The sequence below is a fragment of the Kogia breviceps genome, chromosome 1, assembly GCF_026419965.1.
Source record: "Kogia breviceps isolate mKogBre1 chromosome 1, mKogBre1 haplotype 1, whole genome shotgun sequence".
NCBI classification, from domain to species: Eukaryota; Metazoa; Chordata; class Mammalia; order Artiodactyla; family Physeteridae; genus Kogia; species Kogia breviceps.
Window position 1 is genome coordinate 26439218 of NC_081310.1, and position 23931 is coordinate 26463148.

Consider the following 23931-nt stretch of genomic DNA (forward strand, 5'->3'; position numbering starts at 1 on the left):
TGAAAATGAAATAAAATACATACCCTAAGGAGAAACCAGAGGAAGAAAAAAAAAAAAAAAACAGATGTAAGAATCGTAATTTTCCTATCTAGAAAAGCAGGTTACTCAGAGTACCTCACACATAGTTGCGAGACCAGTTAGAACCATTAGCAAGTTGTTAACACTGACTTTAAACTCCCTGCTCTGATGTAGCCCCAACCATTCAGAAGCTGTGTGGTGTCACTAGAATTAACCATTACAAAAAAAAATACAAAAATAACACTCAATCCACAACTGCTTATTGGGTCCATTACCTGGGCAATGTGCATTGTGGTACCCCCAAAGAAGATTTAAACACTTACACACACACACACACACACACACACACACAACTATCTAGTCTCACATCAATACCTACTGCTCTTGATGCCACCATAAAGATATGGAAGGACCCCAGCAGTATAAGGCTATAAAGTTTCAGCAAGTGACGGAAACTATGGATTTTCCAAAGATTCAGAAACTCAGAGGCTGGGGTTCTTCAGCCACTGTAGGAGTTAGACTGAGGTATAAGAGTGGGAGAGGTTGAAGGGAAAACATATTTCCAACAGTTCAGAATGTGGGCTCTGGCATTTGACTGGTGAAAATCAACCTTGGCCTTGTGCTAAATACTTCACCCCTCTGTGCTTCCATTTCCACATCTGCATGGGAATGATGATAATATTCATATCTCTCTGATTGCTTTGCTGGGAAGATGAAGTGAGTTAGCTCATGTACATTATGAATTACATAATATCATGCTTACCACACAGCAGACCATCAGTGTTAGCTGTTATTGCATGGAGCAAGTACAAAGAAAGCACATTTCAGAGTAGTACTTATTTTAGGATCACTTGTTTCTGAATAATCCTGCCAAAGCTACTTTTGACTTGATTATTCAGGAAAATTAACCAGATTGGAAGCTTTTTAAAAATAAATCACATAAATTGAATTCATTTAAATTCATATGAGAAATTCTAGGAGGCAGCAGTGTATAGATTTTACTATCTTTTATTCAATCAACCTGTACTTTCATTGGTTTCTTTTTCACAGTCAATGGTAAAGGGACCCCATATGTCTTAGTCAGTTTGGGCTGCTAAAACAAAATACCACAGGCTGGGTAACTTAAACAAGATAGATCTACTTCTCACAGTTCTGGAGGCTGGAAGTCTGAGATCCAAGTGCCAGCATGGTCAAGTTCTTGGTAAGGGCCCCTTTCCCGGTTTGCTTGTGTTCTGGGTGGGGAGAGGTGGAGTGGAGGAGAGCTCTCTGGGTTCTTCTAAGAGCACTAATCTCACCATGAGGCCCCCTGTTCCCCACCATGACCTCATCTCCCAAAGGCCTACCTCCTCCTAATACCATCGGCATTGGGGATTAAGGCTCCATCACATGGATTTGGGGGTACAAACATTCAATCCATAACGCTGTACTTAAAAGAAACATAAGAAACAAAACTTTCAAACTTATGTGTTATAAATGGTTCTAAGGAGCCAAATATTTATAAGTTAAAGCTTTAGAAAAAAAAAAAATCAGTTATGAAAGAAGTGACTTTGAAGGTTAAAACTTAACTTTTCTGGGCAAAAGAGATTTTTTTTTTTGAAAATTGTATTTAGAGTGTTTGAAGATACATAAGCACAGAGGGGTGAAGTAATTAGCACAGTCTAATATAAATGTATAGTAGATTTAGATTGTGCTGACCAAACAGATGTGCAGGCAACTCTTGCTGTGTGGTTTAGGGCAGGGGTCCCCAACCCCCCGGTCCGTGGACTGGTACGGATCCTCAGCCTGTTAGGAACTGGGCTGCACAGCAGGAGGTGAGTGGCTGGCAAGCGATCTAGGCTTCATCTGCAGCTCCGCATCCCTCCCCATCGCTTGCCTTACTGCCCGACCCCCCCCCCCCAGAAAAATCGTCTTCCACAAAACCGGTCCCTGGTACCAGAAAGGTTGAGGACCACTGGTTTAGGGTACATACCTAAGCCGCTCCGGCACCTCAGAGACCCATCCTCTCTGCTCCTCCCCTCCCCCTGTTCCCTTCCTACCCTCTCTTCTGCAGTCCTCACCCAAATCCCCATGGCCCAACTGCCCCTGCTGTGGCTACGTGCAAGAAAATGTGTGTGCAGGGGACTTCCCTGGCCATCCAGTGGTTAAGACTCCAAGCTTCCACTACAGGGTTCAATCCCTGGTCTCAGAACTAAGATCCTGCATGCCCCCTGGCAAGGCCAAAAAAAGAAAGAAAATGTGTGTGTCATGGTTGTGGTGGGGATGACAATCTCCACTCCCATGTCCTCCACGTTTGGGGGAGAAAGGAAAGGTGCCTCAGGGATCCCAGGTAAATGAGGAATGAATGTTCACATTAAAAAAAAATGTTTATTTATCAGGACAGTTACTTCTACAGAAATGCCAGCACCAAACAGGGTTTACTGAGAGGCAAAAAGGGCTTACGTTCCACGACACCTTATGCACATGAGCCTTTCCCAGAGGGCTTTTGCACTTTTAGCTTCCTTATCTGGAAAGCGGGTCCCCAAATTGTAAGTGATTCAAACCCTACAAAACCTGGATTGTTTCTCGTCAGCACTACAGGTTAATTATGGGATTCCTTTCGCGGACTTTTGTGACTATCCTGAGAACCTTACTACCACACAAAGTGTTGCTTCTAAGGGGTAGTTTCTAGTGAGAATTAACACAACATACCACCTGCTCTCAGCCCTGGGACGATGTCTGGTCCCTAAACTAGGTTCTTAACAAACGTTTGCTGATTGAATAATAATGAAATAAATGAAGGGAAAATAGATATACTTGAAGCACTTACTGAGTACTGCTCTCTGGAGGGTAGGATTATGGTGATTTTTATTTCCTTCATACCTGGCTGAGTTTCTGAAATTTTTCCACAGTGAACATGTATTATTTTGAATAATTAAAAACTTGCTTTAAAAGTTCATACTATGGATTTTGTAAACTTATACATGTATGGAGTGCTTGCTCTGTGGCCTTCTGTTACTTCTGAGGATATCAATTCAGAGGAGACCTACATTGCCTTGCTCTCAAGAAATCTATGGTGCCAGTCACTGTCCTGGGCCCTGAAGAGATAGATTACAACACAGGTCAACATTTATAGAGCTTGGTCTATTCACGTGGTAGTGAGGGAAGGAGAGAAGTGGGGAAGGAGAAAAACCTGGTTATCCTCAAGCATCCTTTTATATAGAATTATACGTAAATAAACACACACACACACATCTTAGTTATATACTTCATCTTACCACAGGAGAAGTTTTTAGGAGTGGCCTAAAAACCCCAGAGAAACGTTGACTACATTTGTATAAACCCAGCAGATGGATTTTCACTCCCAACTTTCAGAAGGAATGCAAAGAGAGAAAAAAGAAAGTCTACCAAATTACCAAATCCGGGAAAGAACAGCTCACATTTATTGAGTTCTTACCATGTGTCAGGTATTATGCAAAGTTTTTAATATGCATTGCCACCTCATTTTATTTTCCTTTTATTTTGACAACATGCCTATGAGATAGGAACTAGTATCACCAATCCCATTTTACAGATGAGGGAAGGAAGGCTGAAAGAAATAAGTCACCTAAGGTAACAGAGATGGTGGCTGGCAGTGCCTGACTGCAATCCTAAATTAGCCTACCAGCCCTTCTAAACCACTCCTCGTCAGGAGGCCAGATTACGAAGAATTCTGGTTCCAAAGAGAAAAATAAACTAGAATATGGATATTTTAAAAAATGGAATACAAAGGAGTTTCAAAAACAATGTGATACCAGCCTTTCAAATTAAAAAAGTAGAAACACTGGAAAACCATTTTCTTTTTTCTCAAAAAGGCCAACATCCTAGACATTATGGGTGGGTTAACTCATTTCATTAAATTATGAATTTGCTTTTCAATTAAGTGTCTCATCACTGTCACAGCTCCGATGTGTCCTTTCCTGTTTTCCAACTTCATCTTGGCCCAAAGTAAGAAATGATTCGGTTTGTGTGTAATCCGCGGGACCCAGGGAGGATCTTCTGCCCCTTTTGTTTTCTTGGGTGTCCTCGCTCTGGAGGCCTGGCATTCCTCACGTGTCTAGGGCAATGCAGGAGCAGCGAAGCGCGGGGAAGCCACACAAAAGACATCCAACCACTATCAATGTTGAAAGATCAATTCAGGACGCACACGAAACACCCAGTATGACCAGGAAAAGAAGAAAAAATACCTTCTCCCAGAGAGTGAGAAACTGGTTGACCTCTTGTGAGTGTCCACAAAAACTGAGCAGGTAAAATGGTGGGCGGCGATCTTTGTGGATCCCCAATCATCCCAAACGCGCCTTGCAGGCGCGGCCTCGGCCCTTTAGTCCCAAGAGGCCGGAGGGGCAAAGAGGGGGCGCAGGGCGCGAAGTCTCAGGAGGTGTCTCCTTCCCCTCCCCAGTGCAGCTTCTCTGCCCAGTGGCCGACGCTTCATTCATCTTGCAGGCGCCGCGGCTCCAGGGCAGGGTAGCGGGGCAGGGGCCGGGGCCGCTGGGCAACGCCCGCCGGTCCAGCGAAGGGAGGGGCCGCGAGGCGCGGCGAGGATGCCCGGCCTTCAGTACCTCTGCTTCCAGCAGGCGCGGCCCAACGGCTGGGCCCAAGGGCTGGCTTGGGTTTCCCGCAGAGCTGGGCCGCCCCGGCCCCCGAAGGGCCCCGCGGCTCCCACGCCACCGCCCGGGTGTCAGGCCCAGGACGCAGCTTTCGCGTCGGGGTCTCCCTTCCCTCTGGCCGGCCGGCGCGGGGTGCGCGCCCGCGCGCGCGCGCACACACACACACACGCCCGTCCTCACCCTCCTTCCCTCTCTGCAGCCCTGGAAGCCCTGCTCTCCTGGTCCCTTTCTCCGGGGTGCGCGGCACCCTTGCGGCCTCCGCAGGCCGTTCCCAGGGGCGAGGCTGCGTCCTAGACGCGCGCGGGAGCCGGGCGCGGGGAGGGGCCGGCGGTGTGGGAGTGTCTGGCTGCCCCCGCCCCTCGAGTGAGTGACTGGGCGAGGAGGTCTCCTCCCTCCTTCCCCCTCCCTTTTTCCAGGTCCCCTCCCTCGCTCGCTCGCTCCCCACCAGCTCCGGCTTGCTCCCTGCCCACGCCCGGGGGGACGTTCCCTGCCGCGGCCGCCGCTTCTTTCACACTTTAGTTGGGAGCCGCGCGCCGCGCTCAGTTACTGGAGAGCTGGCCGCGCGCCGCCGCCTCCCGCACGCACGCACGCGGGCCGGGCTTCGGGGGTTTCGCCTCTTACTCCCGGCGTCTGGGAGGAGGGGGAGACCCGGACTCACTGTGGGGAGGAGGAGGAAGAGGAGGAGAAGGGAGGAAGAAAACAAGCGAGGAGGATCCGGGCGGGGGGCGGGAGGCTTACCACCTTCAGCCCCCCCGAGCGCCCAAGGTAAGCGTGAGCCCACGCCGACCTAAGGCGGGGGGAGTTGGCGGCGCAGCCCGCCCGGGTTCCGCTCCGGGCGCGCCTGGGTGGGCTGGGAGGGAGGCCTGCGGGGTGCCTGCCGCGCGGTTGGGATGGGAGTCGCGGTCGTGGCGCTGCTGGCGCGCGCGGCCCGGGCCGGGGCTGCTGCTGCTGCTGCTGCTGCCGCCGCCGCCGCCGCCGCAGCTGCCGCCGTCGCCGCTGCCGCCGCTGCCGCTGCCGTTGCAGGGCTGGCGGGGAGGGAAGCTGGGGTGGGGGGGGGGAGCTGCTGGGGGCGTCTGCTGGCCGGGGCGGAGGGGTTGGGATGCGGTTGGGACTGCTGACGACTTTCGTCACATTGAGGCCTGGGTGGGTGGGATTCGACCCCCCTCCCTTCCCATCCGCACTCCCCGCCGCCCTCAGCCTTTCCTGCTCCTCTTGAGCTTTGCCTGTAGCCGCCGTACTTTGCAAGCCAGAGCTTGAAAGAAAAAGCAAAATTCAGAATCCTCTGCTAAATCTCCGAGTCTTTTCTCCCGCTCCGACTGATTGATGTGTTTGTGTGGGTGCCGTGATCCCCGGGATTTCTGAAGTTTTGACCTTTTTGGGGTGACTTGTCTCGATGCAGCGATTTGCCCGCCTCGATGTATTTATTATTCGTGCCCATGCGAGGCAGCCAGAGGGTGCCTGGTTATTGTACTGGGGAAAGATTTCACTCCCTTCTGCAGGCAGTTCGCGAAGTGCGGCCGCCGCAGCTGCCTCTGGTCTGCTGCCTGACGTCCTTCGCCGGTCTTCCACCCTGCCCCCCACCCCCTCCTCGGAGGGTTTTTTTTTTTTTTTTTTCCACTTAACTGTTTGTGTGAGAGAAGCCCCTGGGCTTAGAGCCTTTCATCTCCCATTCATCCTTCTTCTAAAGCTCTGAATTGTCTCAGGCACGATGGTTAAAAATTGGGGTGGCTTTCTCTGCTCCAAGAGTTGCACGGTCAAGGATAAAAATATATACACATAAGCACGCATTAATCCTGGGAGGTGACAAACACAGTTTGCGATAGAAGTGCTTGTTTTCCAGTAGGAAGTTGACGACCTATGTATGAGGTATCTCCCATCGCATGTGGGGTAGGAAAATTGTTTTAAAATAGATAGTTGCTTATTTTGTGCCGTGGCTGGAAGACAGCCCTAAGTTCAGCGATTGGAGCAAGTCTGAAAGCGATACACCCTGGTCACCCAGAACTTCCCTAAAGACACGTATAATCTGACAATGACTTTGGGAGGGGGACTGACACCATAAATTCCATGTAATAGTTTTTTTGTTTGTTTTTTAAGGAAACAGTTGGTCAGTTTGGGGAAGTGACACGTTCATCACACAGACGGATCTTATGAACACTTTTTTACTTCATGGGCTGGGCTCACCTTCTACCTAATGGAATAACCTTTCAGTTGGTAGAATTGGGATGTACCAGGGTAGAAAAAAATTATGGGTAGAGTGGGCTCTAGCCTTCTTGGGGGAGAAGGTGATGTTTCTGAAGGGTCTTTAAGTTCAAGATGCTCAGTCTGGGGGTTTCCTCCCCTTTTTCGTACTTCTAGAGCTGGATTGTAGGATCAATAGAACATGTTCTGTGTTGGCTGTTTGGAAATGCCATTGATCAGGCATGGAAATTAATTTAGACTTAATTATCTATTTTTCTTCTGCTGCTTATAAAGTAGTAAGTGCTGGTGATAGGCCAGCTGAGTGTATTTATCTCCGCATTAAACCAGTGCTGGGACTAGCACTTCACGGATCAGAAATGCAGCATTGAAATGTAACCTCCCTTAGTGTTTCCTGCTGTGCAGACTGGGTTCAGAGAACAGCTCCGGAGGGCTACTCGGAAAAGCGACAAAGACAAGCGGACTCAGCACTTGGCTGTGAAGGAGTGGGGTGCTTCTGTTGTCAAGCTTATCTCCATTCGGGCATTTTTCCCAAGAAAAACTGGCCTTGGTTGGTAGGGAGGAAAAGTTCATCCTAGAAGGATCCTGAGGTTCTAGCTTCCCTTTTCAGCTGACTCAGTTTCAGTGGTTGAGAGAGCTGATCATTTTGTTTTATTGGCTAGTAATTTACCCTTTACCCTCTCACCCCTGATCTCACTTTATCATCTAGCATGGATTTCTGGGAATTGATAGGCCACAGTCCGAAGTGGTTTGAGCTTCTTGAAGAATCACAGGGTGTACATCAAAAGCTTTTTCATTAATTGGCACTATTTGCTGTGACTGATGCAGAAACTCTACCCAGGAGGAAGGTGCTGTGTCCCATTGTGAATATCATTTCCAGGTTGATGGTGCCTCAGCACTGTGTTGGATTTTTGACCAGGCAAGACTTGACTGTCACATCCTGAGTGGCTTGCTCCAGGCTCCTTGTGGCCCCTTTCTTCTAGGTATTTTCTGTCAGGGAATGAGATGCCCCAGGTTGGAGAGAAAGAATCATGGCACCACCCATTAGAAAAGGAGAGGGCAGGAGATTATTCACAGAGGGTCTTAAGTGTGATAAGTATCACCAGCTTCACGTGTGAACTTATCGATAGAATTTGGAACCCTGTGAGGCACAAGCAAGTGCATTTTTGGCCATCTTTTGTTCCTTCTTTGGAATTTTAGAAGCCTTGGAGCTTGGGAGAAGTAAAAGCTGTGCTTACTTAGGCTCTCATTAAAACATGAAAGGCAGATTGCAATAGATCAATATAAAATACTTAGAAAACTGAGAAGACAGGGATAGGGCCTGCGTGCAGGGAGAATTGTACACTGAAACTGTATTTTAAAATTGGTGACAGTTGTGACTTTAAGAGATCATAAATCAAGAGCTTATCTAAAGTGACATGTAAATTATATACATACATATTTTTAAAGTAGGCAGTTCTTTTGCTTGACTCCCTCAGTTCTGAAGTTTAATTTTACAAGTTACAGTTGCAACAAGAAACAACTTGACATGCTGTGGTTATGCAATCAGGACAAGAGTGGTTGCATGTAAACTGGGCTAGGATGAACGTGGAAATGAACACACAGCAGTGTCCACAGTCACCAGGTATTAAGAAGTCCCCCTTTTTTTTCTTTTTAATTCATTGTGTTCCTGGCAAATGCATTTCCTAGGTTGTAGGGTAGTCAAATAATGTCAAGATTGCTTTCTCTCTATACTTGTGAGAGGAGATGCAGCTGCCCCAATCTGAATGGAAACTGAGAAGATTCACTAACCGAACTAGGTAGTTAGAGGCAGACTGTTTTGCTCATCTCTGCAACCCCCATGGCGGCTTGTACACTACCTTGCACTTGGAATCACTCAATGAGTGATTGAATTGAATGGAATTCACCTAATTAGTTAAGATCTGTAATGTGTCAAAAACCTCCGTGGACATGCATTAGATGCGGATTTCCATTTTAATAAATCAGTAGGATAGTTTATCAAGAGCACCATATTATGCCTCAGGTAGGGTTTTTTTTTTTTTTTTTTTTTTTTTTAATTGGTACGCGGGCCTCTCACTGTCGTGGCCTCTCCCGTTGCGGAGCACAGGCTCCGGACGCGCAGGCTCAGCGGCCACGGCTCACGGGCTCAGCCGCTCTGCGGCATGTGGGATCCTCCCAGACTGGGGCACGAACCTGTGTCCCCTGCATCGGCAGGCGGGCTCTCAACCACTGCGCCACCAGGGAAGCCCTCAGGCAGGGTTTTTAAATGTTGAGAAGTCTTGGACAGGAAAATAAACATACCAAGCATAATGTCTCCTCAAATAGGAATTTCTAGTTAGGGTCATCTTGATTTGGAATATATATAATATCCGTATTTGACAAATATTTCTTCACTCCTCATTGTGACTGTGGTCTTTCTTTTTTTTGTCCGAGGCGTTCAGTGAATAACAATGCTTCATATTTATAGGGTGCTTTATGGTTTTCAAAGTTCTTTCATGTACCCTTGCCTTACTTGCCATTGTACTGCAGCCATAGCACTCAGGGTTTTCCATGCTGGGATCTCTCCCAGAAGATGCCTGCATCAGGGAGTCGGGGAGAGGTCCTGGGGAAGCTCACAGGTAGCCCCACCTCTTGGTTTACCGGATTTTCTCAAGGGAGCCGTAATTGGTACTCACTGCCCGTCCCTCTAAAATAACTTAAAACAAGCAAAGTTGAGACTTGTCTCGTGCAGCGAGCACACTCGGCCTGCCAGCGTTCATCCTGTGGCTCTGCCCCTACATCTGTTCGCTCTCCTTGGGCTGCCTTTTTACCTTGCTCCTTTGCCAAACGTCCCTTTCATCTACCTATCCTTTCTGAAGTGTTGCCGTGTTTTTCTGTCCCACAGATTTTCATCCATAGGCTCTCCTGCTTCTTCTCCCACCACCTTACTTCTGCCTGCAAGACTTGGGCTGTGTGTTTCTGAGTGACCTTTTCCATTACTTGAACTGCATCTGCAGGCCCACTTTCCCTCTGACTCCCCCACCTCTCTGCTCGAGCGTAGACTTTCTGCTTCCAGCCACTTCTCCTTTCCACCCTCAGGGCCCCTCTGCCTTGTCCTGCTTTGCCCCTCTACACCTCCCTTATTCCTTCCACCCACTTCTGTCCATCAAGCCCTCAGATCTTCCAGCACATGCCTGCCTCTGCCTGTTTCACAGGCTCACGCCATCTCAGCAGATGTGTTTACAGCATTCATGAGTTGAAGTCCGCATACATGCTTTGTACCTTTAGAAGAATGGAGTTGAAACACCCCCAAGTTTGGGGATCTTTCTGCTTTTGTTTTCACTTTTGATCACACAATATTTTTGACTTTTAAAGGCTCTTAAGCCCTTTAATCATAGCTGAAGCACTTTGCTTCTTCACTTCACTTAGCTATTAACAGCCTATGTTGGATAATAGATAAAGGGATATCTAGGTGACTATTGTTATTTTTAAAGATTGGACAACATATCTTGAGAAGCATTTCAGAGACTTTCATAATGGCACCATTGAAAGGCTTTCCTGTACACCCAAATCTCTACTTACTAATCACAGAAGTAGAATGGTTTGTTTAATTTCATCCTCAATACCTTATTTTTTTTCTCCTTTGGTTAAATAAATGTTGGTTAAATGAATGTTGGTTAAATAAACATTGCTGTAACTTGAACCAAATTTTTTCTCATTTGTTGTGGTTTTTACTTCTCTCCATGAAAATTTTATAAGCTCACTAGACACATTTCTACCAAGCAAGGATTCTTTAGCTGAGACCTAACATTGTTGCTTTCCCTTATACATTTATAACCTACGTTGGCCCTACCAGTAGGGTCAGTGGGAGAAAGAGGACTACTACTGGAAAAACACAGCCTATTGACTCATTGCATGCGAACTTAGATTGGTCTTTTTACAGAACCGTACTTCAAAAGTAGATCCAGCACTAGTTACGCAATATCCTGAGTGCTCCGGGGCTTTTGGAAGAAGGTGCTTTAAAGGAGAGCAGGGACAATTGTTTTTAAGTTAAGAATTCCCTTTCTTTGATGGATCTGGGTTTTATTTGAGTGCAGTGGTTATTGCAGTAGTTTCAGTTTATTGTTACACCATATATTTGGACATTTCCTACCTTCCTTGGCGACTTATGTTTTTCCCTGCCTGAGCAGGGCAAAGAAGTAGAATGAGAGGTTGGTGGTCTTTGCTGGAGTGTGAGCACATTTTTCATACCCATCATCACAGATGCCGGTGGAGGAGGTGACGGCCACTCAACAGTCCAGTAGATGCAGTATGTATCATCACAGGCACACCTAAAAGCTTCTCCCTGAACCCCACAGTTGACAAGGAGATCGACACATGTCGTTTACAGTGCAGGGGAGCCCCCATAGCAACACTACAGTTTCTTTCAGGAGAGGATTGAAAGGCCAGATGTGGAGTAAGGAGATGCTGCAGGCTCAGGCTGAGGTTTGCAGAGAACTTTTCAGACACAGATAATTAATACATGCCAAGGGGTGACTTCAGCAGTTCTGTCTGAAAGTTCCGCCAAAAGCAATTTTCCGAAGATAATTTTGTAACAGTTCTTACAATTAAAAGGTTATAAAGGAATAAGCTACATATATCTAATTCTGTGTCTCAGGCAGATACTATTACTATTTTGCGGAAGGAGGTGAGAATCCAGGAACCTCTTTGAGTTGTTTAATATCTACCGAAAATTCAGATGCTCTGGTTTCTATGCCAGGAGTCCATGACAGTCTAGGTACAGCTCCCAGAACAAACGTTCTGCTTACCCTTGGTGGCCGTCTTAACACCCACCCTCGCCCGGCCTTGAGCTTTCCTCCCTCGGTGCCTTCTCTTGGGGTCCAAGCCATTTCTCGAGTCTCAGTTCAAATCCCTTCTCCTTCAGGGAGCTTCTTCTCTGACCATCAGAGTGGTTTCTCCCTTGGCTTCCAAGAACTCCTGCATCACTTATTGGTTGTTTATTTCATTATTAGTTTTGGTCTTCATTTATGTTTATTTGTCGCCCCACTGAATTATCAGCTCTTCTATTGTGCCCACTGGGCCTTAGTAGTATAACATGCTGTTGGTTGATTGACAGCTGGTCATTGGTCTGAGGCTTAGAATTTTTCTTTGTGAAGACCTTGCTCCCCTTTAAAACTCTTTAACCAAATGAGGAAGTGGAGTTTCTCAGGGATGAGAAAAGATAATGGGAATTGTTTAATTCCTTTGTTGCCCAAGGTTAAAGCATCTAATCTCTCTTACTCTCTTAGATGATATATTAAACAAACATTTACTTTTGTTGATGATACTTTGTGTCATCTCTGTGCCTGGCACTGGAGAGATGCTGGAGATACAGATAAGCAGGCCTGGCCCTGACTTTGTGGACTTCTCAGACAAGTGTGGGAATTGGCAAGCACATGGTATGTCATAAAGAGTCAAGGTGCTTTGGAAGTTGAGGGGAGAAAGCAGCCAACTCTGTCTCGAGGTAGGCTGACCCGGCACCCTGTCTCCCTGGGACAGTCCCGGTCTGTGCCCATTGTTCAACATAGTTACTAATGCACCCCCTTTGCCCTCAAAAGTCTCCCAGTTTGGACAATGAACTATGCGATTCCCCAACATAAAGAAGTCATAGAAGGCTTCACAGAGGAGGAGGTATTCTGGATGACACTCGGAAGCTGCACAAGGGTCCCCTAGGGTATTGCTGACATTTCCAAAAATATTGGGGCACCAACATTGGTTTGCTAACTGTTTTTCTTCATTTTACTATGGATTCATAGACTGATTCACAGACTGGCATTTGTGGATAAAGGGATTTGGGGGCAGATGGAAGATGAAGTAGGGCATTCCAGCAGAGGACACACAGTGATGTGGAGAAACGTGGATGTGGGTCATTGTGGCGGGAGCTCCTGCATCTTGCAGCAGGATGCAAGATAAGACTGATCAACTATGCAAGGCTTCCCAGTACATAGTTTGGACTCATTGCCCAAAGTAAGATGCATTGAGGGATTGTAAACAGGGGAGAGACATAATTTGCATGATAGGTGGTTCCTTTGTGAGTGTGGGTAAGAGACAGGAGGGGAACAGAGAGTGTCCCCAGGACACCTACCACACAATTGGGGCCCAGCACATATTTGTTGAATGAATGAATGAGAGAGAGTTTTTGAATCTGTGGTAGTTGAAGCTACATGGTTTTGTGTGAGATTGCCCAGGGAAAGTAAATACTAGAGAAGAAAAACACTGAACCGTGAGTTCCAGGGAACACCAACTTTTATGGGCTGTGCATGGAAAGGATAGTGAAGGAGACTGAAAAGTGCAGGCTCCTCACTGAGGCAAGAGAACCAGGCAGGTGGTGTCAGGAAGAGAGGATGCACCAAGAATTGGTGTGTGCTTAGAATTGTCACATGAAGAAGTAAAATAGCACTGAAGAGTTTTTCTCAGAATTTGTAATTCTGTTATTAAATAGAAGTGGAACTATTTACCTTACGGGAGATAAGATATAGGTACTTAGTGTTATTATTATATTCATGCTGCATGCAAAGTTTGAAGTTTTATCACTTTGTTAGTCTTATATGTCGGGATTCTGAGGTTTGCCTTATATAATTTATGCCAGTACCTGGTGTAGTAAAAATCTGAGGCCAGGGCTTCCCTGGTGGCGCAGTGGTTGAGAGTCCGCCTGCCGAGGAGGGGGATGTGGGTTCGTGCCCCGGTCCAGGAGGATCCCACATGCTGCGGAGTGGCTGGGCCTGTGAGCCATGGCCGCTGAGCCTGCGCGTCCGGAGCCTGTGCTCCGCAACGGGAGAGGCCACAACAGTGAGAGGCCCGCGTACCGCAAAATGAATTAAAATAAAAATAAATCTGAGGCCATGTTTTGGGAGGATGATGAAATAGCACAGTGTTTAATCATTGTGAATTTATGATTGTGCATAGTGGTTTATAAAGGGGTTAAAACACTTGAGTGTCTACATTCCCAGATGAGGAGCCATTCACAGGCAGAACACGTTGAGTGACAGCATTGTGACGAAGGATGGCTGGTTGCAGAAGCCAGGCTGAGTAGCAATGTCATTAAAGGTTTGTGGTAGAAATAGGGACTCTTGTTGCAGAGTGAATTGTTACTTGTCCTCAGTCTCCACTGAGAGACCCTGGATGGAGATGGGGGCAGCATCATAAATGTATTGGAAAGAGTGTGGGCTTTGGATTCAGCAAATTGTATCCCTTTCCCACCACCTCCTAACTCTAGCTTCGTGATCTTGAACATCAGTGGTAATAACTGACAATAGTAACAATAAGAGCTAACATGTATCGAGTGCTAACTCTGTACCCAGGTGCTATGCTAAGTACCTTACATGCATCGTCTTTAATGCTTGCGACAATCTTATGAAGAACCTACGACTGTTACCTCTACTTTATGGATAAAGAACTGAGGCTCAGGGTCTCCGGGACCTTGACCAAGGTCTTGTAGCCAGCAAGTGGTAGTTCTGAGACTGGAATCCAGGCCTTCTGACTCTAAAGTCAGGCTTTTTTTTTTTTTTTTTTTTTTTTTTTTGTGGTATGCAGGCCTCTCACTGTTGTGGCCTCTCCCGTTGCGGAGCACAGGCTCCGGACGTGCAGGCTCAGCGGCCATGGCTCACGGGCCCAGCCGCTCCGCGGCACGTGGGATCTTCCAGGACCGGGGCACGAACCCGCGTCCCCTGCATCAGCAGGCGGACTCTCAACCACTGCGCCACCAGGGAAGCCCCTAAAGTCAGGCTTTTAATGATCAACTCCTGGACAGTTCTCTTTTTGCTCTTCCCCGTGTCCTTCCCAGCACACACACATTCCTTTCCCCTCACCTACTGCTTCTCTTTGAAGCAGATCACAGACACTATGTCATCTTGTCTGTGTATACTAGATTATATTTCTAAATGATAACAGCTTTTTTTCCTTTTAACATAACCACAGTATCATTATCATTCATAAAAACTTTTAACAATAATTTCTTTATATCAAGTATCCAGTCAGTAATCACATTTTCCTGGTGGGCCCAAACATTTTTTTTTTTTTTTTTTTTTCAAACATTTTTTTAATGATTAATTTGTTTCACACTTGAGAGATGCATCCGTCTTTTTTTTTTTTTTAATGTTATTTTTATTTATTTTTATGTTTTTATTTTTTCTGGCTGCGTTGGGTCTTCATTGCTGTGCGGGCTTTCTGTAGGTGCGGCGAGCAGGGGGTTACTCTTCGTTGAGGTGCACGGGCTTCTCATTGCGGTGGCTTCTCTTGTTGCGGAACACGGGCTCTAGGTGCGTGGGCTTCTGTGGTTGCGGTGTGTGGGCTCGGTGATTGTGGCTTGCGGGCTTAGTTGCTCTGCAGCAGGTGGGATCTTCCCGGACCAGGGCTTGAACCCGTGTCCCCTGCATTGGCAGGTGGATTCTTAACCACCGTGCCACCGGGGAAGTCCCCGTCTTTCTTTATAGGATTCCTTTCTGTATTTTTCCCTCATCTTTTTCTCCCCTAGCAGTTTATTTGTTAAAGAAACAGGGATTTAATCTATAGGATTTCCTGCAATTCTGTAGTTTGCTGATTGCATCTTCTTTCTTAGTGTTCTTCACTATATTCTTCAGTTTCCAATATTTCCTGTAGTTTGATCTAGACTGGAAGCTTGATCAGGTAGTTTGGCAAGAGTACCTCATAGAAAGTGTTCTGTACTTCCTCTTATATCACATCAGGAGGCCTTCTTATTTCTTTATTTGTGAGGTTAAGACTAATTGGTGGATTTAGGTGTTGTCAGCCTGACCTTTCCATTATAAAGCTTCCCCGGGCCCTTCAAAAACCACTTTGGCCATTGCTTAGATGTATTATTTCAGAAACCGTTGAAAAATGATGATATTCTATCATCCCTTCTGCATTTGTTAGCTGGAATTTTTCTATTAAGAAGAAATTTACCACATCAATTACTTGGTTACCTCGGGATATAGGAAAATTAATGCTCAGTTTTGTTCCCTCTGTTTTAAATAATGTTCAGAATTATGAGTTGACTTTCTAACATCTTCCAAAGAAGACCAATGAGGTTTTTTTAAAACTATCATTATGAGCTCATGGATTTTAACACAATTCACGTGTTTATAGTCCTTTGAAGTTATTTCTTTTGAAGTTCAAATTATCTTTGGCCTGTAGGAGACTCTTTAATTTGGCTTCTGAATCATTTTGACATGACTCTCGTGGTCTTTGAGGACGTCTTTACTTTGTGGTACAACAAGGTATTTCAGGCTGATCTAGTACTTTTCCTGTCCCAGATCTTTTTTTTTTTTTTTTTTTTTTGCGGTATGCGGGCCTCACTGTTGTGGCCTCTCCCTTTGCGGAGCACAGGCTCCAGACGTGCAGGCTCAGCGGCCATGGCTCACGGGCCCAGCCGCTCCGCGGCACGTGGGATCTTCCCGGACCGGGGCACGAACCCGTGTCCCCTGCATCGGCAGGTGGACTCTCAACCACTGCGCCACCAGGGCAGCCCCCAGATCTTTTTATTGGTAAATGGTATTTAGATACCACAATACGGGTTTTAGTAGTTTTCATTGCCTCTGGGCTGGTCATTGTTCCTAGGTCTGTTCAAGTGGACAAAGTTAGAAAAATATATAAGTATGTATATCTAGCTACTGAGATACGGATATATACATATGTTTTATATGGATATGTTTTTGTATATACATGGTGTATGTATGACATGTATATATACATAGGTACATATTGTTTCTATTTAATGAAAGCAAACATATCTCTATTTTTTCCTTTTAGAAGAAAGATTGCATACTATAGTTACGCACTTTGCCTTTTGCACTTAATGGTATTTTTCAGAGATCACTCTGAAGCCATATATGAACATTTCTTAGTGCCTTTTACAACTTCAAAGTCTCCACTGTGCAAATAAACCAAACTTTGTTCATTTGGATATACAGTTATTTTCAGTCTTTTGCTCTTACATTGTATTGGGAATGATTTGTTTTTGGTGGTGGGGTTTTATTTGCAAATCAGACATAAAGCCTGAACGGAAACATTATTTTTCCTTAGCTCAGTGGACAGCTGAATGAACAGTGCTGCAGTGAATAGTCTTGTGAATATTTATGTACGTATTCTTGCCAGTTTATCTTTAGATAGATCCCTAGAAGTGGAATTGCTGGGTCAAAGGATGAATGGATTTGCAGTTTTGTTCAGTATTGCCAAAGTCCCTTCTGTGGGTGCTACACAATTTTGCATTCCCACCAGAGGTAATGAGAGTGCCTTCTTACCCCACAGTCTTACCAGTAGACATGTTGTAAAAACCTTTGGGTCATTGCCATTTAAATGATACATTTGCATTTCTTTTATTATGAGTTCGCTTGAGTTCCTTTTCGTATGTTTTGGGGCCACTTGCATTTCTTTTTCTGTGAACTGTCTCTTCATATTTTTTGCCAATTTTTATAGGATTTTAGGTCTTTTTTCCCCCTTTATTTTATGAAGCTTTTTATGTATTAGGAATATTATATGCTAGGGATATTATCCCTAACATTTGACAATTTTTACCCAGTTTATCATTTGTCTTTTTCCTCTGATTATGGTTTTTTTAGTGTAATTTTTTTTCCTTGATTTAGTCAGTTATATCAGTCTTTTTCTTTATTGCCTCTTGGATTTGAATCAGGATGTGGAAAAACTTTTCTTCTAGATTGTAGAGCAGCACTATCCAATAAAAACATAATAGGAACCACATATGTAAATTTTTAACAGCCACAATAAAAAAAAGAGGTGAAATTAATAACATATTTTATTTAACCCAATATATCAAAAATATTGTTATTTCAACAAGTAATCAGCATTTTTAATTACTAATGAGATATTTTACATTTTTTTTGTGCTAAATTTTTGAGAACTGATGTGTATTTTATACTTAGCACATCTCAATATGGTCACTAAATTTTCGTTGTAAATACCTAATCTGTATTTAGACTATAAAATTTACAGTTGAAAAAGTAAATTCACATAACCAAGTTGTTCTAAGTGTACGTAAAAGTTTTCTAATAACTGAGTTGAGTATCAGATTTTAATATCAATTTAAATTACTTAAAATAAATTAAAACTTCAAATTCAGTCCCTAGCCACGTTTCAGGTACTTGGTAGCCATGTATGGATAATGACAGCACAGTTATAGGAATGTCACCCATATTTTCTTTTAGGACTTGTGTGGTTTTATCAATTAACATTTAAATCTGTGACCATTGGACTTTATTTTGCTGTATGGTCTGGGGAATGGATCCAATTTTCTCTCTCTCTTTTTTTGAACATGGCTATTTGGAAATCACAAACCACTTATTAAAAAGTTCATCTTTTCCCCACTGATTTGGGATGTGCCCCTATCCTATAGTTAATTGCTCTAAGTAATTAATTAGCTATATTTCTGCATTTTCTATTTTCTTCTATTGCTTTGTCACTTCATGTTCCAGTACCCTACAGTTTTAATCATAGAGGCAGTATAAATATTTTTTAACATTGAAACCATGTTGAGATACCATTTCATACCTAGTAGATTGGTAAATGTCAACATCAAGCATTGGGCAAGAATGTGGAGCAAAGGGAATATACATACAATGGTGATGACAGTATAAATTGGTATGTGATTTTTTTTTTTTTTTTTTTTTTTTGCGGTACGCAGATCTCTCACTGTTGTGGCCTCTCCCGTTGCGGAGCACAGGCTCCGGAAGCGCAGGCTCAGCGGCCATGGCTCACGGGCCCAGCCGCTCCACGGCATGTGGGACTTTCCCGGACCGGGGCACGAACCCGCGTCCCCCGCATCGGCAGGCGGACTCTCAACCACTGCGTCACCAGGGAAGCCCAGTATATGATTTTTGAAAGACATTTGGAATGCCTTGTGAGATGGTCCCCAGACCCCCTTAGCCTTCAGCGTGGCAGAGCAAGGTAGCAGAGCAGATCCAAGCCTGGAGTGGGAGCAGTTTTGTCTAATAACTTCAGTTTGCCATTCTAATATTATCATTTTCTATATAAATTGGATGGTGAAAAAGATTGGGAAGCAGTGCCTTAGATAAACTTACACACATGTGCAAGAATGCTCATAGTAACCCTATTCATAACAGCAAAACACTGGAAACAGCCTATATGTCAATCAGCAGTATACTGAATAGAGAAATTGTGGTACATTTATAGTAAATAGTCGTGGGAGTAACCTACAACTGTGTGTATCCATAAGGATGAATCTCACAAGCATACAATGAGTGGAGAGGCAAGGTAGAAGAACAATACAGTGTGATTCCATTTATGTAAAATTCAAAAAGTGCTAAACCAAAGCAATACATTGTTTAAGGATTGATTCATGTATGGGAAGACTAAAGAAAAGCAACGGAACTATTAACGTAAAATGCGGGAAGATAGTAGTTACTTCTGGGGGCAAAGGGGAGGGTGTGATTAGGCAGGGCTACACACAGAACTTCCAAGGTGCTTGTAAGGTTCTGCAGGTAGCTACTTAGGCATTTTTTTTAGTATACATTATATTGTACATGTGTTATCTGATTATTTCATAGCCAAACAACAACAAAAATCCGGACTCAGGAGTAGGCTAACCAAAACTCAAATAATGAAATTTATGCTCAACAAAAACTTCTGTTAGATGTGAAACACTTGGCTCTTACCATGTCTCATTTAGTGACAGTGACTTTTTAATTGGCTGGAAGAACAATTGAAGACAGGTTTGCTTTTAGTGTCTGGGTCGGGCAGCAAGAAATATGTTATTGTGTGTTATACACACACAAGTGACTGTCACATCACCAGGTACAAAACATGTGTTCTTTGACACTTAAGCAGTTTTGTTTTTGGTACCAGGCAATTATTTTGGGTACCATTTTTGCAAAATATAATCATGGCCAGTTTTAAACTTTATTCAGAGACAGAATATTTTTGAAGGGACAGCATCATAAATAGCAAACATTTATGAAGCATATGCTATACACCAGATGCAACACGTACATTAACTCATTTAATCTAGGTAATGGTCCCATGTTAAGCCACACAGGGAATACATGTTGTCAGAAAGTCAGCACAAGGAAATACATGATGGGATTTTCATGTGAAAGCTTGTCTGGCCCCAAATCCCATGTTCCCAACTTATATTCCAAAATATCTTTTTAAGAACGTCAGGAACTAATCTATCCTTTGCTCAGTGGAGGCCTGTCCCAGAAAGTTTGTATTTCTAGCCTTAACATTTCAGAGAAGGAAATCCCTGACTCTAGTGTGGCAGTTCTTCACAATGTCTGTGAATTTTTACCATCAGTTTGAAGTTTGCTGTCTTCAATAGCATTAAGCAGTTGCTCTCTACCCCTCTGTGTGATAGGTCCGTCCTCCTATACACTTGGTGGCCTTAAAAAATTTGATTGACTGGGCCGTGGGAGACCTGCCAGAGTTTCTGTTGGTTTTCTGATTTGAAGCCTTTCCTAACTTGCAATCCTCAAGATTAGCCTGAACCCTAAAACCTCTCTTGACCATTCCTGTGCAAAACCTTTGCAGCCCATTTCCCCTGCTGGCATTAAGATTGTATGTATCTCTTTCTCCAGCTTGTCAAAATTTTAAAACCATTTTTTTATTGTCGGTTCTTCAAGAATTACCTTACGTATCCCCAATTGTGATATCAACAAATGAAACTTATTCCTGGTCTTTTATCTGAGACCTTATTTGGCATATTATTTATCAGACCGAGCACTAATAATTGTTATTATGCTTTGAAGTTACATCATGTTTAGCTTCAAACTTCCCCCATTCCTACCCCTTCTTTCCACTGGTATTTTCAGGAGAGAACACAGCTGATGAAGGGGATAGGGTGGGAAGGAGCATTCAAATGAGCATTTGGTTGCTAGGTAACCTGGCTTACTCAGGATTTGTGACTTCCTAAAGTTATGTAGAAATTAAATGCAGAGCTATTTGGAATCTCTGTCCAATGGCACATTCCTCTTTAGATTAGTGTGCGTTCATTTTGGAGCTGACAGTAGCTTCTAAATCTACACAGCCTCTTTCTCTGGGGGCTATTAGACTCGCTGTTTGAAGGGAACGTGTGTGGTAAAAACCATTTTTTTAATAAAAATGAGAAGGTCAGTGTACAAGTGAAGATGGTGAATCCCCATCACATCTTGTGATCTGTGGATGTTTATGTGCCTTTCTGAGCCCTAGGGGGATGGTTTTTATAGTGATACTGAAGTCATCCTTGTATCTTTCTTCTATTTTCATTATGTTTGAACTTCCATCAAGTTTGCTTTAAGTTTTAATGTCAAGAAATAGACTTGCCCTTTGTATAATCTCAGATGAGAGCTATATGGTATTCTGTGTGAAGATAAAATCCCTTGCATGTGTTTTGATATTTCACTTTTTTTAGATGCATAATATCTAAGACTTACAAAGTTAAAAAGGAACCAAATAAAATTAAATAAACTCCTATGATTAGGAAGGAAGTAAAATGAGTATAACCAGAAAATGAAATGCCTGTGAGGTTTATATTGGTTTTCTACTACTTGGTTAGATCCTATAATAATGATTTTTGAGGGCTCTTTGGATCTTATTAGATGTTGTCAGTTACAAAGGTGGCATTAGAGTGAGGGTGAGGGAGAAATGGCCTTGGAAGAGAATAAAAAGACGCACTGGTATTTATGATCAAGTGTTGTTCTTTGGAAAATAACATTTCTATTAGAACTTGTAGCAGGTTATTTGTTAAGTGGCGAAGAGGGTCAGAATTATGAGGGAAATTCAGTTCAGATAGCACTGCTTGCCCACAGAGCCTGAAGATAACCTTGTAATTTACAGAAACACATTCAGACTGTATTTTCCTGATTGCTCCTTTAAAGGACTATTCCGGAAGGACTTGAGCCTCTCACTCTGTTACATTGTGCTTTAATGGGCCAGCTGCTTGCATGTGAAAGAGTAAGAGAAACTCTGAGAGGCTGTGGTCTAAATTTGGATGCATTCGTGAGATTAAGTGGTTTTTTTTTCTTCCTTTCTATACTGCCCCCCTCACCCCCATTTCTCTATGGAATTGAGCCTTTGATGTGGAACTAACTGGCTGTAACATTTTACATGTCTAAAAATGAGTGAGAAAAAATTAAATAGATACCTAAATGGTATTTCCCATAATTGAATGACTACAGCTACATTTGGAAACATTTAATGTGAAAAACTCAGATAACCTCTCAGGTAAGATTTTCTTTGGAAGCTGAACAGAACTTTCCCCACGGGTCACATCCTGTGCTCTGCCACCTCCACTTAGTGCCATGAATGCATCTGCTAAACAAACACATGCACAGTAGTTCAGAAATCCACAAACACCGTTTTCTCTCTGAAGTAAGTAAAATACATCGTCTTGTGTTATTTTGATAGCTCTAATAAATCTCTTACCTGTTTACCTTTGAAGTATATTGCCTTTTTTTTTTTTTAGGGTGGGAGGCAGGACTGGGGCATTTTAGGAAGTATACCAGGTTTCTAGCAAATCATTCATGATGCCAAATGAACATTGTATTTGACATGGCCATTTATCTTTTTTATCCAGTGTAAAGAAGTCTAAAATAAAAAGTTCTGTTTCTTCCTTGCACTGATAAGTCACGATAAGGCCGTGATGAAGTCATGATGAAGAGGACTCAGGGTCTGGTTTTTGTACTGCATGGGCACAGGTTTTCCATAGCAGACGTGCTAATGGGTATCAGGTGAGGAAGGGAGCCGTAAGCTTCCAGTATCAGGGTTTTAGAAACCATCAAGTGGGCCACAGGAAGTCAAGAGTTCTTGTTTTCACTTTTTCCTAGACTGGCTCTACCTTTGTTACCTAAGGTCAACACAAGAAAGAGCAGTTGGAGAATTAATAACTCAATGATATTAATACTGAGATGGGGCAGCTAAGAATGAGAAACATGTCCTAAATCGAAATCATAGCAATTCATTATTTCCTTGCTGAGTAGGCAGATAACTCGATACACTTGGTAATACATTAGAATTGCTCTATTAAAACTGGAAAATGTAGGCTAATATTGTAACATCACAGTCAGGAATGGTTTATTTTTTATTTATTTTTTATTTTTATTTTTTTTGGTATGCGGGCCTCTCACTGTTGTGGCCTCTCCCGTTGCGGAGCGCAGGCTCAGCGGCCATGGCTCACGGGCCCAGCCGCTCCGCGGCATGTGGGATCTTCCCGATCCGGGGCACGAACCCGCGTCCCCTGCATCGGCAGGCGGACTCTCAACCACTGCGCCACCAGGGAAGCCCAGGAATGGTTTATTTTTGTTGGTGGTAGTTTATTTCCAAATCAAACATAAAGCCTGAACTGAAACATTACTTTTCATCAACTAGACAGACAGCTGAATGAACAGAGAAGGTGAGCGAACTTATTCTACAGCAGCAGAAGCCCTGGGTATGGAGGGTTTGTGCTTCTTGGCAAAACCCTGCCCCCAAAGAGACTTCTGTGTCTCAACAGTGGGACCCATTGTATCGGTGAGAAAACACTGCTCTACTGGGCTTTTTATTACCTTGATTTTTAAAATTCATTATTCATTATTTTGAATCCAGCTCAACAAAGGGTTATTATTTGGGTCATTTACTAGGGCCCCGGAGCTTTGCTAAATTGAGCTATAGGTTAAAATGTTTTGTCTATGTTAGGTATTTGTGAGGAATGAGAAATCCCTGATAAGCGCTCAGAAATAGGAATAGTCCCTGAACTGCTAAATAGATAGAAGGTGAAGGCACATCCCCCTGAAGGCTTTAACCATCCTTTGGGGATAGTATGACCTTTGAAAAAGCTGTTGTGGTCAGATTTCACCACCTTTTCTCTTGCATCCCAATCTGATGAAGTCTCATGCATAACAAAAATGGTGAATTGGGATCCTTTTATTTAATTCCAACAATAACCCACCAGAAAATTTTAGAACAAAGTCTGTTCCTTAGTCACAGGGCTATTGTCACAGTGAACTAATGGGTTTGAATGTCAGTGTTCTTTCAGTCCTAGACTACCAAGAGTTATTTCAGTTGAGAAGGTGAAATATGGGTAGTTTCCATCTATTCAGCACTTTTTTTTTTTTTTTCATTCTTACTCAATTTTCAAAGAAAGTTTCCTTTGGTG

The 23931-nt window shown here is 43.7% G+C and overlaps 1 protein-coding gene across 6 annotated transcripts in view; it reads left to right on the plus strand.

Moving 5' to 3' along the window:
* Window positions 1–2370: 2370 nt before the first annotated feature.
* C1H1orf21 (chromosome 1 C1orf21 homolog) overlaps window positions 2371–23931 on the plus strand; it is a 229090-nt gene continuing 207529 nt past the window's right edge. For all 6 annotated transcript variants that reach the window (XM_067029359.1, XM_067029364.1, XM_059040674.2 and 3 more), the window contains exon 1: window positions 2371–5405. The gene's annotated coding sequence lies outside the window, so the exon portion shown is untranslated. The remainder of the gene's footprint in view (window positions 5406–23931) is intronic.